At 47.8% G+C, this 19,669-nt stretch overlaps 1 long non-coding RNA gene across 1 annotated transcript; it reads left to right on the top strand.

Annotated features, from left to right (window-relative positions):
• Window positions 1-2,449: 2,449 nt before the first annotated feature.
• Window positions 2,450-16,539, top strand: LOC120753654 (uncharacterized). Its single transcript, XR_005701202.2, has 3 exons — window positions 2,450-2,568; window positions 4,142-4,292; window positions 16,472-16,539. It is a non-coding gene; the product is annotated as an uncharacterized LOC120753654 (long non-coding RNA).
• The last annotated feature ends 3,130 nt before the right edge of the window (window positions 16,540-19,669 follow it).

Below are 19,669 nucleotides of genomic sequence, written 5' to 3' on the forward strand. Positions count from 1 at the left end.
GCTCTGAACTCTGCTGGAATTTCTGAAATGGTTGATTATGGGTTTCAGTTCACATTGGAGAGGAGGATTCAGATGACTCTTGGTGCATTTGGTGCATTCATATTCCTGTCCTTGTCCTTCCTGGTTTTAAACTGTCACCTGCCAAAAACATGCTAAGGTCAGGATTCAGCTGGTGGCCTGGCTGGTGGGAGAAGCAAAAACTGGCCTGAACTTCCCTATTTTAACTTTGCCTGAGCTTAGGAGTGCTGACTTTAGTGAAAACTTGTTTTTATCAGTATTCAAAGCTGCTTGCTTGTTACTCAAGGGGCAGAGAGGCAGTACGCTCCAGCTGGTTAAAGTCACTTCTCTGACCACAAACTTTGATCCCTCCCCAAAATGCTAATTTCTAGTGCCAACCCAAAAAGGGTTGCTCAGCTCCCCTATCCCTACCCCTGCTCTTTGACAAATGTAGATATTGCAACTCTTTTTCTTATTTTTAAATCAATTTATGCAATAATCTCTCTTGTTGTTATGTAACTATCAATACACGTACAATCCAGAAGCACCTCAGAGTACCCTCTTTACTTTTCTTTTACTAACAGGCTGATGTTCCTAAACAGATTAGTGAAGAACAAACCCAGGCTCCAAGCTTTAGTGCTGAGTTTTACTATGTGGACCCTGGGATGTTCCTGAACTGGTTTCTTTGAGAAATGAGGGAAGTCTCAGGGATGGTTCTGCTGTGAGCAGTTCTGCTGGCTGTCCTTCCTGTGCAGCCACACACAGGCAGCTAAAGGATCAGCCGTGAGCACTCTGAGTCCTTTTCCCAGGAGGGACTGACCAGGTGGAGGCAGAGAATGGCAGAAGAGGCTGCAATGTGCCTGTGTCCCCAGCAGTCCTCAGCTGAGTTCAGCTATGCAGCTGGATTACTGTGCATTGCAGTAGCCCTGAAATGTCTCTTTCTGCTGACTGCTGGAGCTGGTGGTGCACTGGACCAGACACTGCCTTTGCCCAGGCACCAGTTGGTTTGGCCAAGATCTAAGGCGTGTCTTGAGGCCAGGCTGAGAGAAGAGGCAGGGTTGTGCCCAGCTGTGCAGCCCTTCAACAGAGAGCCAGCATTTGCAATCCTGACCACAGCCATGCTCCTGCACACAATAGCCAAGAAAACCTGCAAGAACCATAGGCTTGAAACATGCCCATGGGGAAGATGATTCTCCTCTGGCTCATTAACTCCTGAAAAGACTTTAACCAGACACAGCTTGCAAAAAAACCCCAACCCAAGCTCAATAACATAGAGACAAGAAGACAGCTGGTTAGTTGTAAGTAGTGTATTTAGCTACTTCCCTAACCATTCTTCACCCTTATTAATGGTTAAACACTCTCTGTGCCATTGTTTGCTGTTTCTGGCCAATTCAAACTCTTTCAAGTGGGAGGAAGAGTGAAGCGTGGAGGGAAACCAACACCAAAGGCCTGCTTTTTGTATTTTACAAGACACCCAATTAAATGGCCCCTCAGGTTACCCATAAGTCATTTTCTTTCCTGTTATGGGACATTTATTACAATTCAGAAAGGAATGAACGAGCAGAGTTCTTAACCTTGCCTTGAGACTGGTGAATGCGTATTGTGCCTAACTCACATCCTTAGTACTTGTGTGTTATCTTTCCCTTATCTCCACAGTATCAGAGAGCTTCAGTTTTCTGCTTATTTATCTCCACGGTGTCCTGAGGACTTCTTAAAAGAATGAAATCTGATTAACTTGTCCAAAGCCACACAAGAAACTGGTGGCAGCATAGAGGATTGATGATTTGTTGGCATGGCAGGTGGGTGACCATGAAGTCCTTCTAGAGCACCTCAAATGTCACAGCAGCCCTTTGTCCTTGGGCCCCTGCCCTTTGTGCACGGGAGGGGTTGAGGCTGCGCTGGCCTCAGGCCCTCGGTCTGGGTGCCCTGTGGCTGCCCATGCAGGGCGCAGCTGAGGTCATGCGGGCTTTCCTTGGCCACGGGGCTGTGGCAGGTAACTCATGGCCCTGCTCACCCACTGATGTCTTGGTCCTTCGCCAAACTGAAACTGCTAAGAGTAGAAGATCTGCTAAACCACGTACTTTTCCTCTTGCAAACAGATGTTTAGTAAGGATTAAGCCGAATCTACTGCCTTTCTTACTTCCTCACTTCCTACTCCTGCCCAGTGGCAATGACATCCTGTTTGAACCAGGGATGAACCTCCTTTGGTAGGTGAAGACCCATACCCAACCTTTGCCTCAGACTTGAACCAACCAAACTTAACTTGACTCTTCAGTTGTGTTTAAAAAGTTCTGTCAACATTTTTTTCAACTTTCACGTTCCTCTGCCCTCTTTGGGATTTAACTAGACGTAGAGGCACCAAAATACCCTGGGTAATACTGTCTTATAGTAATTTCTCACCTGCTGATTAATCAGTCTTTCTGATTCAGGTTAACTCTGATCATTTACAGGCCAAAAACCCGGCTTGGTCAAGATTCAAACAAACATCCAGGCCAGCAGTTTCAAATGATCTCTTTTACAAGTGATCAGTCAGAAATATCTCTGTTGAATTTGGTGGCTCTGACATCAAAGGTACAGCATTTTTCATTACATGACCACACTGACATCACCACTGTAAAGCCTGAAGTGGGACGTAATGAGCAAATCCTGCCACTTTTCACCGCCTGAATTTGGCAGCATGCAGAGGTTTTGTGATGAGCTCTTCCGGAGGTGAGGTGATGTTGGACAGATGTGACAACCCCTCTGTCAGATGTGGGACTCAATAACCTGTCCTCTGAGACAGAGGACAACACTGAGAATGTCTGGGAGTGCATTGCTAAATGGTTGACACGTAAATAGCTTTGTGCTGCTTTTTTTTTTTTTTTTTCCCCCCTCCTTCTTGCTCTTTTATCTGACAGTCAGCGTGGTTCACAGAACAGTATGCTGGGAAGGTGGGCTGATATGAGTACTCTTCCATGCAAAGACAAGCAATATTTTCTCTTGGGCTGCCTTTCCTATTCCATTGCTTATCTACTACCGTATGCTCCTGCAAAATCTGCAATGGTCCTTGTCTTGCCCTGAGAATTTACTGAGCCTTGGATGGGCTGAGAGAGGTATGAGGGCATGAGGACCACCCAGTGCATGGCTGGCACATGTCCTTATAGCACTCAAACATCTGAGCACCAAAACATTGTGCAGGAGATAATGAACCTTTTGCAGACAATTAAAAAAAATCAGCCCATGACATTTCAGCCAGCCAGAATGGCTTGAGCAGCTTCCACTGTCCCAGCCCTGCCACTGGGATAAGGCTCTTCATGCATGGGAGGAAAAGTAATTGAGGGGCAAGAGGGAAATGGCAGTGAATGTTCTTGTGTTTAACATCTGTTAATGAAAGATCATGTAAGCAACTGCAAAAGCAAGAATGGTCACCACTTCAGCTTCCCAAACTCATGGTGCCACAGCACTTCTCAGAATTGCGCTCCCTGTCGGACAACACTGCCAGGGTGAAAGAACAGTTTAGTTTCAAGCAGATTATTGCTTTATAGCACAGGGGATACAAGGAATTCAGGGCTTGAGTCTGGGCTTGACAGCTCCCCTTACACATGTCAGATGTCCTAGTCCAGCCTCCAGCCCTCCTTTCCTACCAGAACAGCATAAGAACAAACGAGCCAGAGTTATTGCTTAAAGTGAGAGCTGGCTGATACCATTTTGATGCTGAAGTACATGCATCTGTATGGATGCAGGGCCCTCTCTTTCCTGAGAAAGAGATGAAGGATCAATTAGGGGGCGTGAAAGTAGTGATTTCTCTCGTGAGGCTGAGAGAGCACTAGATTCCACAGCTCTGCCACAGGCAAAGAGCAAGTGAGTCTTAAGGAGGCTACTTTACTTCCTTGTTGTTTCCTTTTCCTACTTCTCAGGGGAGACAGGGTGAGGTGAGTCCCAAGATTATCATCTCCCTGTAAGCAGTAGCTACATCACCTCCACCATGCTCTGAAACCAGATGAAGATTCCAGGTCCATTGCCTGGTTGCCCTCACAGAAGATGCCTCATAGAAGCCTCATCAGTTTATTCATCTCACTCTGTAGGAAAATCGTGATGGAGCACAGCTGTTTCTTTATCTCAACTGACTTCTTTTTCTCCCTTCTCCCTCCCTGCAACTGCCCAGGTTGTTCGTTGGTACCTCCACCGTAGTGTCAGTGCCAGTGTGCAGCAGAAGGGGATCTCATCTCTGAACAATGCTGGATTAGGAGGTGGGAGTCAGCACATTTCTACAGCAGATACCATCCAACCTTGACCTCCACCATCCAGATCTACAGGTCAGTGCTCCAAAGCAAGTTCCGCCTTGGCTCCGATACTTCTACCCAGGTGATCATTTTAGCTGGTAAAGAATTTTTCTAACGTAACGAAGAAACAAAGACCTAGCAAACCAAAATATAACTAGTGCCCAGCTGCCTCTTTATCTGGCTGTGCTTTATTTTCACAAGCTGAAGAACTTCACGGTGCCAGGAGGGATGTGATAGAAGTTCTTTGTCTCATAAATTATTTTGGCCCAGTCTTTCCCCAGGAGACAGGACTTGAGACCAAGAGCTGGCAGCATGGGTTTTGCTCCCAGCTTTGGCACTGACCTGCTGCATGACCTTGGACAACTCACTTCACCTCCTCTGAGCTTCTGTTTCCCCTCCTCTCCTTTGTCTGCCTTGTTTATATGGACTGTCAACTCCTAGAGAAAGGAATTCAGCCTCTGTGGCAGCTTGAAGATTGCATAGCATGACAAGAGCCCAATCAGACTTGTTTCTGGGAGGTACCACAGTAAAAAAGTTCATAATGATGACTAGAAACTAGCATTTGCTAAACAATTGTATGAGAGTTTTTGCTTATTAAGTGGCATACATAGCAGAACATCTCTGACAGTTCAGAGAGCTTGTCCAGGGACAACAACTGTTTTTGTTTCTTTCCCATGACCACAGTGAAGATCATATCTACCAGCCCCATAAATATTGACATCTTCTCCCTATCCCAGCTGTACAGTGGGAGGAGTGGGAAGCATCTGCCAAAGAAAAGGGAATGTTTGTTGGAGGTAATGAAGAAGGCTTCTCTTGGAGTCCTCCCCCTTGCAAACATCTGGATAGATAACAGCTCTCGTGAGAAAGGTTGAAAGAGCTGGGGAGGCCTCCTGGAAAGGGCAGGGAAATGCTCCACTTTGGAGCTGGTTAGAACCAAGGGCAGAAAGCTGGTGAGAGGCTGCGGGGGCTAACACAGGCTCTGTCACCCAGAAGTCAGAGATGAAACAGACAAAACCAAGGCCACCAAATGCCTAAGGGGCAGATCATCTTTAGGTACAACCGCATGAGCCTTAATTCCAGAATACACCTCTTTCAGGCAGGTGCTGCAGCTTTGAAATCCATTTTACCCTCTGGACCATATCAAAAGGTGTAATGAAGGGCTTGGCATTGCATTCATGGCCCCTGAGGAGACTCCATGCTCACCCACTGGCTTCTACTCCGCTCAGAGTCCCCCTGGCAGTGCCACTGCTGTCCTTCAGCCAAGACCATGGCCTTCTCTTCCTGCTAAGTCATCCACAACTGGTACACAAGGACATCATGATAGGGCAAGGATCACATCGCTTGTGCTACACGCCACTACACAGATATAGCTAAGAGCAAATTGTTTCTCTAACATGCCAAGGATGTTTTCAAAAAACCTCTTACCCCACTACCCCTTCGGCAGCAGCCCTGCAGCTTGACAAACTCCACTGGAACGCTTGTCTGCTTTTAAAATATCTTGAATGTATTGCATGTATTGGCCTGTCATTAGTTTTTTCAAGCCCCTGAGATGCAGAGGGGTCTGCTGGGAGCTGTGTGGAAGCAGCTCCTTAAGTGATTTTTGGGGGTTAGGTTTGTTTCTTTTCGTCTTAAAGAATTTTTCCCCATGAGTTACTAGGAAATAAAGTGCTTAGATGGTGCTTGATCCACACAAAATATGTGGCCAGGAGGGAGAAGACCACATAAAGTCTGGGGGAGGGAAAAGGACAGGGCTGGGGGAGCTGAGGGTTCACTTCCTGCTCTCAGCATCGGAGAGGATGGTCGGGCTTCTGCTTGCTGCGGGAGGAGTCCACTGTTGACAAAGGATCCGGTCCTGGGAATTCTACCATCATCCATTATCTGCTCGTGTGCCCAGGAATTCTGAGCTCCTTCGCCTGTCCTGCTGGAGCTGGGCCAGCCCTGTCCAGCCGTCACGGCTTCTTCAGTACTGCTCACTTTGCTGGGACACTCCCCTGCCTGCCAGGACATTCCCCCTTTGCCTGCTGGGGACACCCACCACTCCAGCCACCAGCCCAGGAGTTTTCCACCATTCCAGCTTGGTGCTCTCAGGGTCCCAAGGGATCAGACTGCCCCAGGCTTTGTGAAACAAAGCCCCTTGAGGTTCCTGGTTCTGTTTATTATTAATGCTGTAGTTGTTGTTGTTTGTTTGCCTTGTTATACTTACTAGTAAAGGACTGTTATTCCTTTCCCCATAGCTCTGACTGAAAAGCCTGTTTAATCTTCTAAATTATAATAACTTGGAGGGAAGGGATTGGAATTCCCCATTCCTAGAGAGGCCCCGCCCCTCCCTAGCAGATACCTGTCTCTCAAACCAAGACAGATTTTTCTGCCCAAGTGTGAGGCATTGAGAGAAAAAAGGAGTAACAGTTCTTCAGTGCCTACATTCTTGTGTACTGGATAGCATATGGTCTGGCTTACCCTGGTTTGGGTGGCATGTGGGTGTGGCCGTATTTCTCCCATTTGCAGGCCCTTACCTAAACATGGGCCCTATAACTAAGGCTACTGTGGCTGTCATCCAGTTTGCTATATGGGTTAACAACGTGAGGAATTCGTGGAGTTTTAATTTCCTCTGGAAGGCAGTCACATGGATCCAGAACTATCATACACAAACTGTGTGTTTTTCGGGTTACTTTAACAGTGATACCTACTGTGAGGAAATGACACCGGTGGAAATTTTTTCCCAACCCTTCACCAAGCTCTTTGGGTCTACCCCACCAGTTTTTGAAGGGCTCAAATCTCTGAATGCTGATGATATCATACAGTAGCTGGTGTTGCTGGTATGCCTGTTCTGTTTAGCATTTAGAGATAAGGGGAGATTGACCTGGATAACCACCCTGATACCTACCCTAGAGAATAAGGATACTGCCCCACAGCCTGACCCTGTCCCACAGACTGCCTCAGGAGTAAACCACCCAGACTGGGTGAAGGAGATCCATGAGATGGGCCAGCTGCTGAGGGAGTACCTTTCCCCTGTAGTAGCCTCATTAGCCCCAGCTGCTGGGAAACCCTCCCCCTGCCCCGACAAAGGAGAGTCTGATGGTGCAGCAGCAGAACCCACAGACGTTACAACCGTCCAGGTTCCAGCTGAACCACAGGGGCAGCCACAGCCAGCAGCAGTGGCCCCTGTGGAAACAAAGAAGTATAAGGTGAAATCAGAGCACCCAGGCAACAAGGATAAGAAAGGAGGGCCCTCACAACCCGGGGAGGAGTCAGAGGTTGAAATCATCACTGAGTCCCTGACATATGAAAGTCTCCGTAATCTGCAAAAAGATCTTGCACGGCGGGGACGTGAGGCTTATACAGCCTGGTTACTTCGGGTCTGGGACCTTATAGGTACAGGCGTGCAGCTAGATAGTAGTGAGGCAAGGAATTTGGGACCCTTGACCCAGGACTCAGGTGTGAATCAGGTATTCGTAAGGGAGCCAGGGCCCCTTTCCCTTTGGGAGCGGCTTTTAATGGGTGTACGGGAGAGGTTTGTCCACAGAGACAGAATGCAGGAGCACCATCATAGAATGCGCTGGAAGACCCTTGAGGAAGGGATCCAACAGCTGAGAGAAGTGGCAGTACTGGAGGTACTCTTTGGGAGGGGTGGACAGCATGATAATGACCCCGACAAAGTCAGGTGCACAGGGCAAATGCTGTGGAATCTGGCAACTCTAGGACCATCTCAATATGCCACATTCATTGCAACAATTATGCCAATAACAACTGAGAGACGGTGGGTTCTGTAGCCAACAAGCTCAGAAATTATGAGAGTATGATCAGTGGCCCAATGCAGGCTCAGGTCTCTGCTGTGATTAAGGAACTCAGAGAGGAGATGAGGGAGGTGAAGGAGGAAATAAGGAGGAACAGTTCCCATGTGGCACTGGTGCGAGTCACAGGCCCCAGAGTCAGAGCTCAACAGCCCCCAGCTAGAGAGAGAGGGTACACCCCACGAGCTGACCTGTGGTTTTCTCAGCATAACCATAGGGAGGACATGGGAAGGTGGGATGGGAAACCACTTCTGCCCTGGTAGCACGGGTGCGTGAGCTCAAGGAGAGAAACACTAACCGAGGGGCTCCCACTAAGATGAAGGTAGCTCAGCATGCCATGACCAAGCTGCCAGGTATTATAGAAGTGAGGATATGTCAGATCCCTGTGAAGGAACCTCTATCATGTATGCCCAGGAGGGGAATAATGACCAGTGCTAGAGGGGCCCTGCTTCTAGCCAGGAGGAAGAGGCACGGGAAAACCGAGTCTTTTGGATGGTGTGGATCCGATGGCCTGGCACATCAGAGCCACAGAAATATGAAGCTTTAGTTGATACTGGTTCTCAGTGTACCCTGATACCACCGGAATATGTGGGGACAGAACCTATTTCCATTGCCAGGGTGACGGGGGGGATCACAGGAATTGACTCTGTTAGAAGCCGAGGTGAGCCTGACCGGGAAGGAGTGGCAGAAACATCCAATTGTGACTGGCTCAGGGGCCCCGTGTATTTTGGGCATAGACTTCCTCCAGAATGGTTATTACAAAGACTCTAAGGGACTCAGGTGGGCTTTTGGAATAGCAGCTGTGGAGGCGGAGGGCATTAAGAAATTGAATAGCTTGCCTGGACTGTCGGAGGACCCATCTGCAGTAGGACTCTTAAAGGTAGAAGAGCAACGAGTTCCAGTTGCCACCTCGACGGTGCACCACCGACAGTATCGGACAAATCGAGATGCCGTGATCCCCATCCACAAGATGATCTGTGAGCTGGAGACCCAAGGGGTAGTCAGCAAAACCCACTCACCCTTCAACAGCCCCATCTAGCATGTGCGCAAGTCTGGCGGAGAATGGAGATTGACTGTGGACTACCGTGCCTTAAACGAAGTGACTCCAATATTGAGCACTGCTGTGCCGGACATGCTGGAACTCCAGTACGAGCTGGAGTCCAAGGCAGCAAAATGGTACGCCACAATTGACATTGCTAATGCCTTTTTCTCCATTCCTCTGGCTGCAGAATGCAGGCCTCAGTTTGCTTTCACCTGGAGGGGCGTGCAGTACACCTGGAACCGACTGCCCCAGGGGTGGAAACACAGCCCCACCATCTGCCATGGACTGATCCAGGCTGCACTGGAAAAGGGTGAGGCTTCAGAACATCTACAGTACATTGATGACATCATTGTGTGGGGGAGCATGTTGGAGTCCAGGGCATTCCTTTGGTTGCCCTGGAGGGTCAGGGACCTGGGCAGGGGGGTCTGGGACCCCAGCCCAGGGCTCAGAGAGACACTGGCTTTGATTTCTGTCCATGGGAAAAACTTCCTACACTGAGAGAAGGTTTACATGCCACAAGAATGTGAGAAATAGTTGTTTAGCTTATCACAGAATGAGAAAATAATAGTTTTAGGTTTCTAGCATTGAAGTGAATGGGGACAAGATGGAGAATCTGGGGCGTTGTCTCCTTCTCCTTCTCCTTCTTCTTCCCTCACTCCATTGCTGCATTGACGTGGCACAAAGTAGTTAGTGAGGATTGGGTCAAAGTAAAGATGACCTTTTTAGTAATAGTGATAGACATTGGTAAGAAATAGTAAATAAGAAATACGTAGTAATTAGTATAAAAGATAAGGACAGCCCAGCTCGGGGGGAGACGTGAGGAATCCATGCAGCTGCGAACATCTTGTCGGACTCCGAGAAAATTGTAAGATAAGAAACAATAAACGAAGTATGCAACCTTGAGAAATCTAAACCTGAGAACTCCGTCTCTTCCTTCGGCTCGGCTCGGAGCTGTGCAGGGGAGCAAGGACCCTGAAACCACCTCAATGTTGGGGTAAGCCCCCGACAGGAGCACAGCAATAGAAGTGTTTGAGAAAGGAGAGAAGATCATCCAGATTCTCCTGGGAGCTGGTTTTGCCATCAAGAAGAGCAAAGGCAAGTGACCTACTTCCTGGGAGTAAAGTGGCAAGATGGACGGCGGCAGATTCCCACTGAGGTCATCAATAAGATCACCTCAATGTTCCCACCGACCAGCAAGAAGGAAACACAAGCTTTCCTAGGTGCCATAGGTTTCTGGAGGATGCACATTCCTGAGTACAGCCAGATTGTGAGCCCTCTCTACCTGGTCACCCGCAAGAAGAACGATTTCCACTGGGGCCCTGAACAGCAGCAAGCCTTTGCCCAGATCAAGCAGGAGATCGCTCATGCGGTAGCCCTTGGCCCAGTGAGGACGGGACCAGATGTGAAGAACGTTCTCTACTCAGCAGCCGGGAACAATGGCCTGTCCTGGAGCCTTTGGCAGAAGGTGCCTGGGGAGACTTGGGGCTGACCACTGGGATTCTGGAGCCGAAGCTACAGAGGGTCCGAAGCCAACTACACTCCAACAGAGAGGAAAATCTTGGCCGCCTCTGAAGGAGTTCAATCTGCCTCAGAGGTGATTAGCACAGAAGCACAACTCCTCCTGGCACCCCGACTACCGGTGCTGGGGTGGATGTTTAAAGGAAAGGTTCCCTCCACCCATCACGCCACCGACGCCACATGGAGCAAATGCATTGCCCTCATCACTCAGTGCGCCTGCATTGGAAACCCAAATTGCACTAGGATTTTGGAGATAATTACAAACCGGCTGGAAGGTGAAAACTTTGGTCTCTGATGAAGAGGAACAGGAACAAGTGACACATGCTGAAGAAGCTCCACCATACAACCAACTGCCAGCAGAAGAAACACGCTATGCTCTTTTCACTGACGGTTCCTGCCGCATCGTAAGTATAAACCGGAAGTGGAAAGCAGCTGTATGGAGCCCCACATGACAGGTTGCACAACCCACTGAAGGAGAAGGTGGGTCAAACCAACTTGCTGAACTCAAAGCTGTTCAAATGGCCCTGGACATTGCTGAAAGAGAGAAGTGGCCAAAGCTCTACCTCTACACTGATTCGTGGATGGTGGCCAATGCTCTGTGGGGTTGGCTGGACAGGTAAAAAAGGCCAACTGGCAGCATAGGGGAAAGCCAATCTGGGCTGCAGATGAGTGGAAGGACATTACCACTCGGGTAGAGAAGCTACATGTGAAAGTCCACCATGTAGATGCCCATGTCCCCAGGAGTTGGGCAAATAAGGAGCATCGAAACAATGAGCTGGTAGGTCAGGCTGCAAAGATAGAGGTGTCAAAGATAGACTTAGATTGGCAACACAAGGGAGAGTTGTTCCTAGCTCGATGGGCCCATGATGCCTCAGGTCACCAGGGTAGAGATGCCACCTATAAGTGGGCCCGAGACCGAGGGGTGGATCTAACCATGGACAGTATTTCTCAGGTTATCCATGACTGTGAGACGTGTGCTGCCATCAAGCAGGCCAAGCGGGTGAAGCCCCTGTGGTATGGCGGGCGATGGTCCAAGTATAAGTACGGGGAAGCCTGGCAGATTGACTACATCACCCTTCCCCAAACCCGCCAAGGCAAGCGCTATGTGCTGACCATGGTGGAAGCCACCACTGGATGGCTGGAGACCTACCCTGTGCCCCATGCTACTGCCCGGAACACCATCCTGGGCCTTGAAAAGCAAATCCTGTGGAGACATGGTACCCCTGAGAGGATTGAGTCCGACAACGGGACTCATTTCAAGAACAGCCTTATTAACACCTGGGCTAGAGAACATGGCATTGAGTGGGTGTACCATATTCCTTATCATGCACCAGCAGCTGGGAAAGTTGAACGGTGCAATGGCCTGCTTAAAACCACCTTGAAGGCAATGGGTGGGGGGACTTTTAAGAACTGGGAGATTAATTTAGCAAAGGCCACCTGGTTAGTGAACACTCGAGGTTCCACCAACCGAGCAGGCCCCGCCCAATCTGAGCCCCTGGGAACAAGAGATGGAGATAAAGTTCCAGTGGTACACATGAGAGGTATGCTGGGAAAAACTGGATTAATTCTGCCTCCAGCAAAGACAATCCTACCCGTGGGGTTGTTTTCGCTCAGGGACCTGGTTGCACATGGTGGGTGATGCAAAAGGATGGAGAGACCCGCTGCATACCCCAAGGGGACCTTGTTTTTCGGTGAACACTGCGACTATGTCTGTATCCATATCCACATGTATATATGTATATAATTTAAAGGTTTAAATTCAATGTAAGGTATGGTATGGGAAAAAATTCGGGGTGGATAATGTTGGGGGGTTTTGTCCTTAAGAATTTTTCCCCATGAATTACTAGGAAAAAAAGTGCTGGTGCTTAGATGGTGCTTGATCCACACAAAAGACGTGGCTGGGAGGGAGTAGATCACACAAAGTCTTGGGTAGGGAAAAGGACAGGGCTGGGGGAGTTGAGGGTTCGCTTCCTGCTCTTGGCATCAGAGAGGATGGTCAGGCTTCTGCTTGCTGCGGGAGGAATCCACTGTTAATGGTCCTGGGAATTCTACCATCATCCATCATCTGCTCATGTGCCTAGGAATTCTGAGCTCCTTCGCCTGTCCTGCTGGAGCTGGGCCAGCCCTGTCCAGCCATCACGGCTTCTTCAGTACTGCTCACTTTGCTGGGACACTCCCCTGCCTGCCAGGACATTCCCCCTTTGCCTGCTGGGGACACCCACCACTCCAGCCACCAGCCCGGGAGTTTTCCACCGTTCCAGCTTGGTGCTCTCAGGGTCCCAAGGGATCAGACTGCCCCAGGCTTTGTGAAACAAAGCCCCTTGAGGTTCCTGGTTCTGTTTATTATTAATGCTGTAGTTGTTGTTGTTTGTTTGCCTTGTTATACTTACTAGTAAAGGACTGTTATTCCTTTCCCCATAGCTCTGAGTGAAAAGCCTGTTTAATCTTCTAAATTATAATAACTTGGAGGGAAGGGATTGGAATTCCCCATTCCTAGAGAGGCCCCGCCCCTCCCTAGCAGATACCTGTCTCTCAAACCAAGACAGTGATGCTTTTCAGTTGACAGGACTGGAGGGCAGGCACTACCTGCTGTTAGGGGAGAAAGCCAATCCCGTTGTTAATCCATCAAGAGGCCAATGCAGAATTGTTCCCCCCAGTGTTGCTTTCCAATGCTTTGTCCATTTATGCCTATGCTGGTGAAGGTCCTTCCCCTGCCTGCCTGCCCCCTCAGGAGAATCCTTCTGGGATAAGTTCTTCCTATCCTGGGAGTGCACAGAGGCTTTTTCTGTGTCCAGGTGTAACATGTGGCATAAAGAAGGCACAAACATAGGAAGGATGATCTAAAAGGATAAACTCCACCTGGCCTTAATTCCCTACTCCCCACTGCAACAAGAGCTTTAGAAGCTGAAGAGAGGAGCACACATGGAAGAGCACTGTTCAGGTGCAGAGCGAGCAGGAGTGAGGATCTCACTGTGCATTGCTATTGATGGTGTTTACAGATCTGTGTTCTGCCACTGCATCCAGCTTGCTGCACAGCCAGAGGCCATCACCACATGAAACAGGTAAAGGGCAGTGGCTGCATGTTCAAAGGAACCACAATAAAAGGAGAAAAAAGTCTGTTTTTCATGGCTTGCAGGTTGCTGTTGAGTAGTGACTCCTTTCAATGGCAGTTGCTGGGGCTCAGACACCACAGACGTGTAGATGCCAGGGTTTGAAGGGTGAAATTCCTGTGTCTCAGTCTCCAAATTCTTCAAATAGTCCCTCCAATTTTTATGTTTTCATAAAGGCATGGCCTGCTGCCGGGTGACCTGGAAGAGGCATTGCAGTGCTTTGTCAGCACACTCGCCTCACTGCAGAAGCTAAGGACCAAGTTGTCTTATTAATCATTTAAAAAGTGGGGAGGAAAAAAAATAAAAGGCAAGGTTCTGGCTAATTGTAGGGGGGAAAATGAGGTCAGAGTTCATTTTTTTCTCTGCTGTCGCTTCACAGTTCACTGGCTGACAAGGAAAGAAAGATAAGAAGAGACTGGAGACAGTTCAAGGAACAACCTCCCTCTCCCAAGGAGAAGTGGGGGAGCTCAGCTCTCTGATATGGATGGAGAGGTGACTGCTGGATGTTGAGACACAGGACTTGGCATAGGGGATGCCATAAGCTACTCCAAGAGGGAGTGGGGGGTTTGGATAGTGCACATGGAGCAAGCATGTCTCATTTTTTGCCACCACATGAACATACTGACGTTGGTGCTGCTCGCAGGGAAGTCTGGGCTGAGAGGAATTAGGAGCCTCCTGCACCAGCAGCTGTGCAGGATTTTATGCAGATATATTTGATTCAATCTAAGTCTCAGGGTTTATCCACTCTCCGTTTGTTTTTTTGGGTTTCTTTTAATTTCTTTTAAATTTAACATCTATGCAAAAGTATAGATTGGAGGGGAGAGCGGATCCCTGGTGCTCTTTCCTGCTCTGACACTGGGCTGATGATACAGCAAAGCCTGCCAAACCACCCTTCCCTCATTCTGTCCCCTATGGTCGTTCCCGCTAAGAGCGGCAACTGCTGGAGTAACCGAGACCTCCTCAGGAGCGTGAGATCCAGAATCATTCATTTTATGGGGCCCTCCTGCGAGAGCAAGGGATTTGTTACCCTGATTCCTGCTGGGGAAGCGCTCCCAGAGCCACAATGTGAAACACAATACAGCACGGACTCTGACATTCAAGCTGGGTTATTTGAGGCAAGTTTGTTACACGGAGCCTAAGCAGCACAATTCCAGCAGTAATTATCCAGGCTCCTTGCACCATTCTGGCCAGTTAAATGCTAGCTCTGGCCTGAAATCACAAAGTCACCGGGAAAAGCCGATGTGCTGTGCTCAGCTTTAGGGGTATAGAGGGAGGGAGGGGGTTGGGAGAAGGAATCACAACCAGGGGGTTGTTAGTGAAGACCCCAGTGCTGGGGACATGCTCTAGGGCTGAGATGTTTGCCTCTGTGAGCACGAGCAGTGGACTATGGCAGGTGGCTTGGGACTTTCTTCAGCAGTGGCACTCATGGAAATTCCAGTATTAAAGAGAGAGGTAAGCTTTCTGCTACAGAAATTGAAGTGATGCCTAAAACTCTTAAGGTCAGGCCAGGGGATCACAACAGCCTGTGAAATCTCTGTCCCAGGGCTATTTAGCTTCGGGAGAATTATCTGCAAGATGTTGCCTTAATGTAGGATCAACCCTAAAGTCCTGAAAGTCTTTTTCTTTCCTCAGCTGAGCACATGCAGAGCAGGCTGGGGCTGCAGGGGAAGTGTGAGGTGAGAAAGGTGATGTCAAACCCTTGTGAGAGATTAACCTGGTTCCTGAAGGTTGCACAAGCCCCTACCAGCAACACAGGTGGTATGGTAGAGCTGAAGGGTGAGCAGGTAAAAGGCAGGTGAGCCATTTGTGCCAGTCCCCAGACAAACGTGAATAACCTCCAGCACAGCCAGTTCCACCATGCTTCAAAACAGAAAACAACTTCTGAAGAGCCTTGGAATGCTAAGACATGCAAGAAGGAATAGTGGATAAAAAGGGCTGAACAGAGGACTATAAACCTCTACAAAGATACGTTCCCCTGCCCCTTCAGCCGGGATACCTATCCCTTCCCTTCCCAGCCCTATTTTCCACTAATGCAGGATGATTCCTAATTGCTTTTACTATGGAAGTAATGACATGTTGGGGTGTTTTCCTTTTTTCTTTTGGCAGAGACAGCAATCAGGACCCTTCTGTATTTAGACATGAAGGAAGATGAGGAAAACAGTCTTGTTTTCAGTAAGACAGGGTCTCTTCCTCCGTTGCTCAACTGCCCATTTGCACAAGGCTTTCTGGCCCCGTAGTAGCCTGTTTCCCTGGAGAGTACAGTCAACATGGGGAGGCAAGGCAGTGTTGGAAGGTAGCCTGAGGATAACAGGCGTTATAAAGAGGAATTTTTTTCCCTGCTGTTTTTGTTTGTTTTACCACAGAGGCTCAGAGGAGCTGGCCAAGAGCCTCACACAGCAGGTGCTGCCTGGGAATGCAAGGGGAGCAAAATTCCTACTAAATGGAAGCATTATTTGACACCACTGCCTTTCGCAATCTTTTTCTTTTGTTTCAGACAAACTCAAGGCCTCCTGGGCTTTGTGGTCAAAGCTGAGTTGGACTCTTCTGTAGGGGAGGAAAGGGAAGTAGTAAGGGTGTCCCCAAACATGCCAAACTCTTGGGTGACAGAGACCAAGCCTTCTGGAAACAATACTGCTGGGTTCCCACAGAAATAGCAAGAGGGCCAGGAAAAAAAGAAAAATCACCTTTGGCTCCCTCACAGTATTTGTTATACCTTTTTCCCTTTTTTTTTTTTTTTTTTTTTTTTTTTAGTGAAGGAGAAGCTGAGCCTGCACACCCACACCAAGATGCTTTTGACATTTGGAGATCTGCAGGAGCGGGCTGCTACTCTGGCCAGCTTGCTGTTGTCTACCATGGCTGCTGCAAGACTCGAAGAGACAGTAAGTGTGGCTAGAGGGAAGCAGGGTAACTCCTTACTTTAGCAGAGGCTTTCCCGGTGGCTTAATCCTCCAGCTCCTTTAATTTTCTTTTGGACTTCAGCTCCTTCCCAGTAAAACTGTCAGAATCCATGGGGGGTGTCATATATCAGCAGCATGGGATGTGTAACTATTTCATAAATGATAGATCGGTGTTAAGACCCAGAAAGAAGGAAGTCAGAATCTTCCAGAAATGACAGGTTTTTCCACAGACTTTACATCCTTCTATTTTTTTCTGCAAGCAGCTATACTGCCTCTGTCCAAATGTTCTGCTCCTACCAGCAAAAATATAATCTCAGAGAAAGCCTTTTGGATACCCTCAGTTGCCAAAATGACCCCACAGAAGTGATAACTCGTTTCCAGAAGCCTTCAAAAGGTGCAGTAACTGCCATGCCTGTGTGTTCAGGCAGGTCTATGTCATGGCTGTCCTCAAGCAAAGGGACAGTGTTCTGGTTTGCTCCACACCTTGCATGCTGGTATTGTGCTCACTGATGGAGCCCTGGGGTGCTCCTCCAAGGCTGGTGGTATTAATATTAATTCTTTTCTCTCCCTTCCATGCTCTGTGGTTCCTGGGGGGTGAACAGCCCCAGCCTGGATGCTTTAAACAGTGCTGTGTGAGACACAGCCACATTCCTTAGCTGTAAGTCTCCAGAATCACCCACCACCTCTCCAAAACAAGTTCAGAACATGACTTGACATGACACAGATGACGCAGCTCTTCAGGCCCAGAGGTAAAACCTACAGTATTAGTAACACAGTGGATAGGTGGTACCCACATTCCACTTGCATTTCTCCCTGCCATTATCCAGCTATTGCATTCCTCAGCCCAAACAGCAGCTTTCTTGAATTTCTTGTACTGCAAAAGATGGAGAAATCTATGTAAGACAAGTATCTGATGCTTCCCAGCTCTTCCACTGCTATTTATTGAGTATACTAAAATTAATGAAAGCCAAAGACACTTGAATGGAGTGCAGAAAGTCATAAAGTTCAGAAAATAAAAATTGCAATAAGCCTCTTTCAGAAGACCATTTGTATATCATTAAAATTTCTGCCCACTCAGAAAGGGGAAGGAAGCAAAACTTAAAAGCTTCTGGTGTAAATTTTCAATGGTGAGAAAAGTATGTCCTTGACAAATAGCCAGAAGGACAAGCTACTGCCATGATCAAGCCCTTCAGGATCAGGGGTTTCAGTGAATGGTGTAGCTACTGAAAAATAGAAAGGATGCAGAATAAGGCTGTAAAAATAGTTTCAAAGATGGAAGATATGTCTTCATGGTGTGAAACACAGATTTATCTCCATCTCCAGGTCAAAAGGGGCTGGGGAGAATGTAATAATGTAAACGCATCTGTGCAGAGAGATGGGTGAGGTGTCCAGAAGTCCTTTGGCAAGGCTGGTCAGAGCCCTTGTTTCAGCAAGAAATGTCTGTCTGTTTTTTACATCAGCAAGTTCAATTTCTATTCATTTTTCTAACTGAAAGTATTTTGAAAAATATTTTTTTTAAATATCCCAAGTGAATTTTTACTGTATTAGTTAAGGACAAATGATAATGCAAACAACAGCGCAAAAAGTTTTTAAATAGCTAAAACTGCAGTAAAGTTGACTCACAAATACTTCTGATATATCAGCTTTTTGTCCAGATGCCAGGATTGAAAAAAAAACCCAACTCCAAACTTTGAAGAATGTAGCGTGCCAGGCAATGCCGCTCAGTTTTGAAGCAGAGAAAAGTGTAAAGCTGATGGCTACATGAGAAGCCAAACAAAAGTGGATTAGAAATGAAGCACATTTTTAAATTAATGTGAACCTGGAAATCAAGTAATTTGACGAGTCTCCAGCTTCTGATGCATTCATATTCCCATATATTGGTATGTCCGGAGCTGGATGTTTTTCTGGAAGATGCAGCAAAACTACTGGGCTCAGTTCTGGGCTAATTGACTGCAACTGAATGGCTTTGAAATATAGGAAGTCATACCAGATGTTCTCATGGTTCCTTCTGGTCTTAAATCCTGTGATTCTATGAATGAGTTTCTGAATCTGCAAAATCCAAAGTCCTGAGAATACAAACATATGAATAGAGTTATATTTCTGGCCTCCACATCAGAAGAAAGATATTGAATGTGTATTGTTGCGATAAATCAAAGAAGCAGCTAAATCAGAGCTGTAATAAAAGTCAACTGCAGATCTTTGTGCAGAAATTGGTCATGTGTCATGTGAGGACAAGGTTCGGAGATGAGATTTCTCAACATCTGAAATGACTTCTTCTGGAAGCAGCCCCTTCCAAGCGCCGTGGTGGAGATCCTACTCCAGACTTAGTCTTCTGTGCCACACAGGAGCTTGTTTGACAAGTGATGATCACTGAGGCACTGAATGCTGCTGACCACAGTGTAATTGAGATGAGCATCCCTGCCATGAAAACCACCAGTGAGACATTCAAGTCAAGAGAAATGGGTTTTGTTTTGCTGTGGGCTTCCTTAAGGGGAAGCATGTCAAAACTGAGGAAACTGAAATCTGAAATCCATAGTCAGCAAGCAAGCTTACACAGCCATGGTCTAAGCAAAGTCGCACCAACCATGTATCCACCCCACTCCCCTGCTCTGGAAAAGGAAGAAGAGCAACAACAAAAACACAAAGATCTCAGAAGAATTATGATACTTCTGTGCCATTTAATAACACATCTAAGTAATCTGATTCGTTCTGGGAGGAAATACTCTGTATACGCCATAACTGGATTCAGTTATGATGATATGAGTGTGAGTATCACCACTGGAATTCCTTCTTGCCAGGCTCTGAGCATCTCCAGTTTCCTGCTCCCGCTGTCTCTCTCGGCTATACCTCTGGCTCTAGATGGAGAAGGCATCAGAGTGGGCGGGACCCACCTGGGACACAACATGTCTCATCAGCACAGCATGGGGTGATTCATAAGATGCATGGTTGATCACTGTGATGCAGAATTTCCCTCCTTTATGCATGGAGGGTTCTGGACCCTTGCACCACGGGGCCATTGCTTTAAAGAAGAGCTTTGAGAAACAGACGCTTG

The sequence above is a fragment of the Hirundo rustica genome, chromosome 6 (genome assembly GCF_015227805.2).
Source record: "Hirundo rustica isolate bHirRus1 chromosome 6, bHirRus1.pri.v3, whole genome shotgun sequence".
NCBI classification, from domain to species: Eukaryota; Metazoa; Chordata; class Aves; order Passeriformes; family Hirundinidae; genus Hirundo; species Hirundo rustica.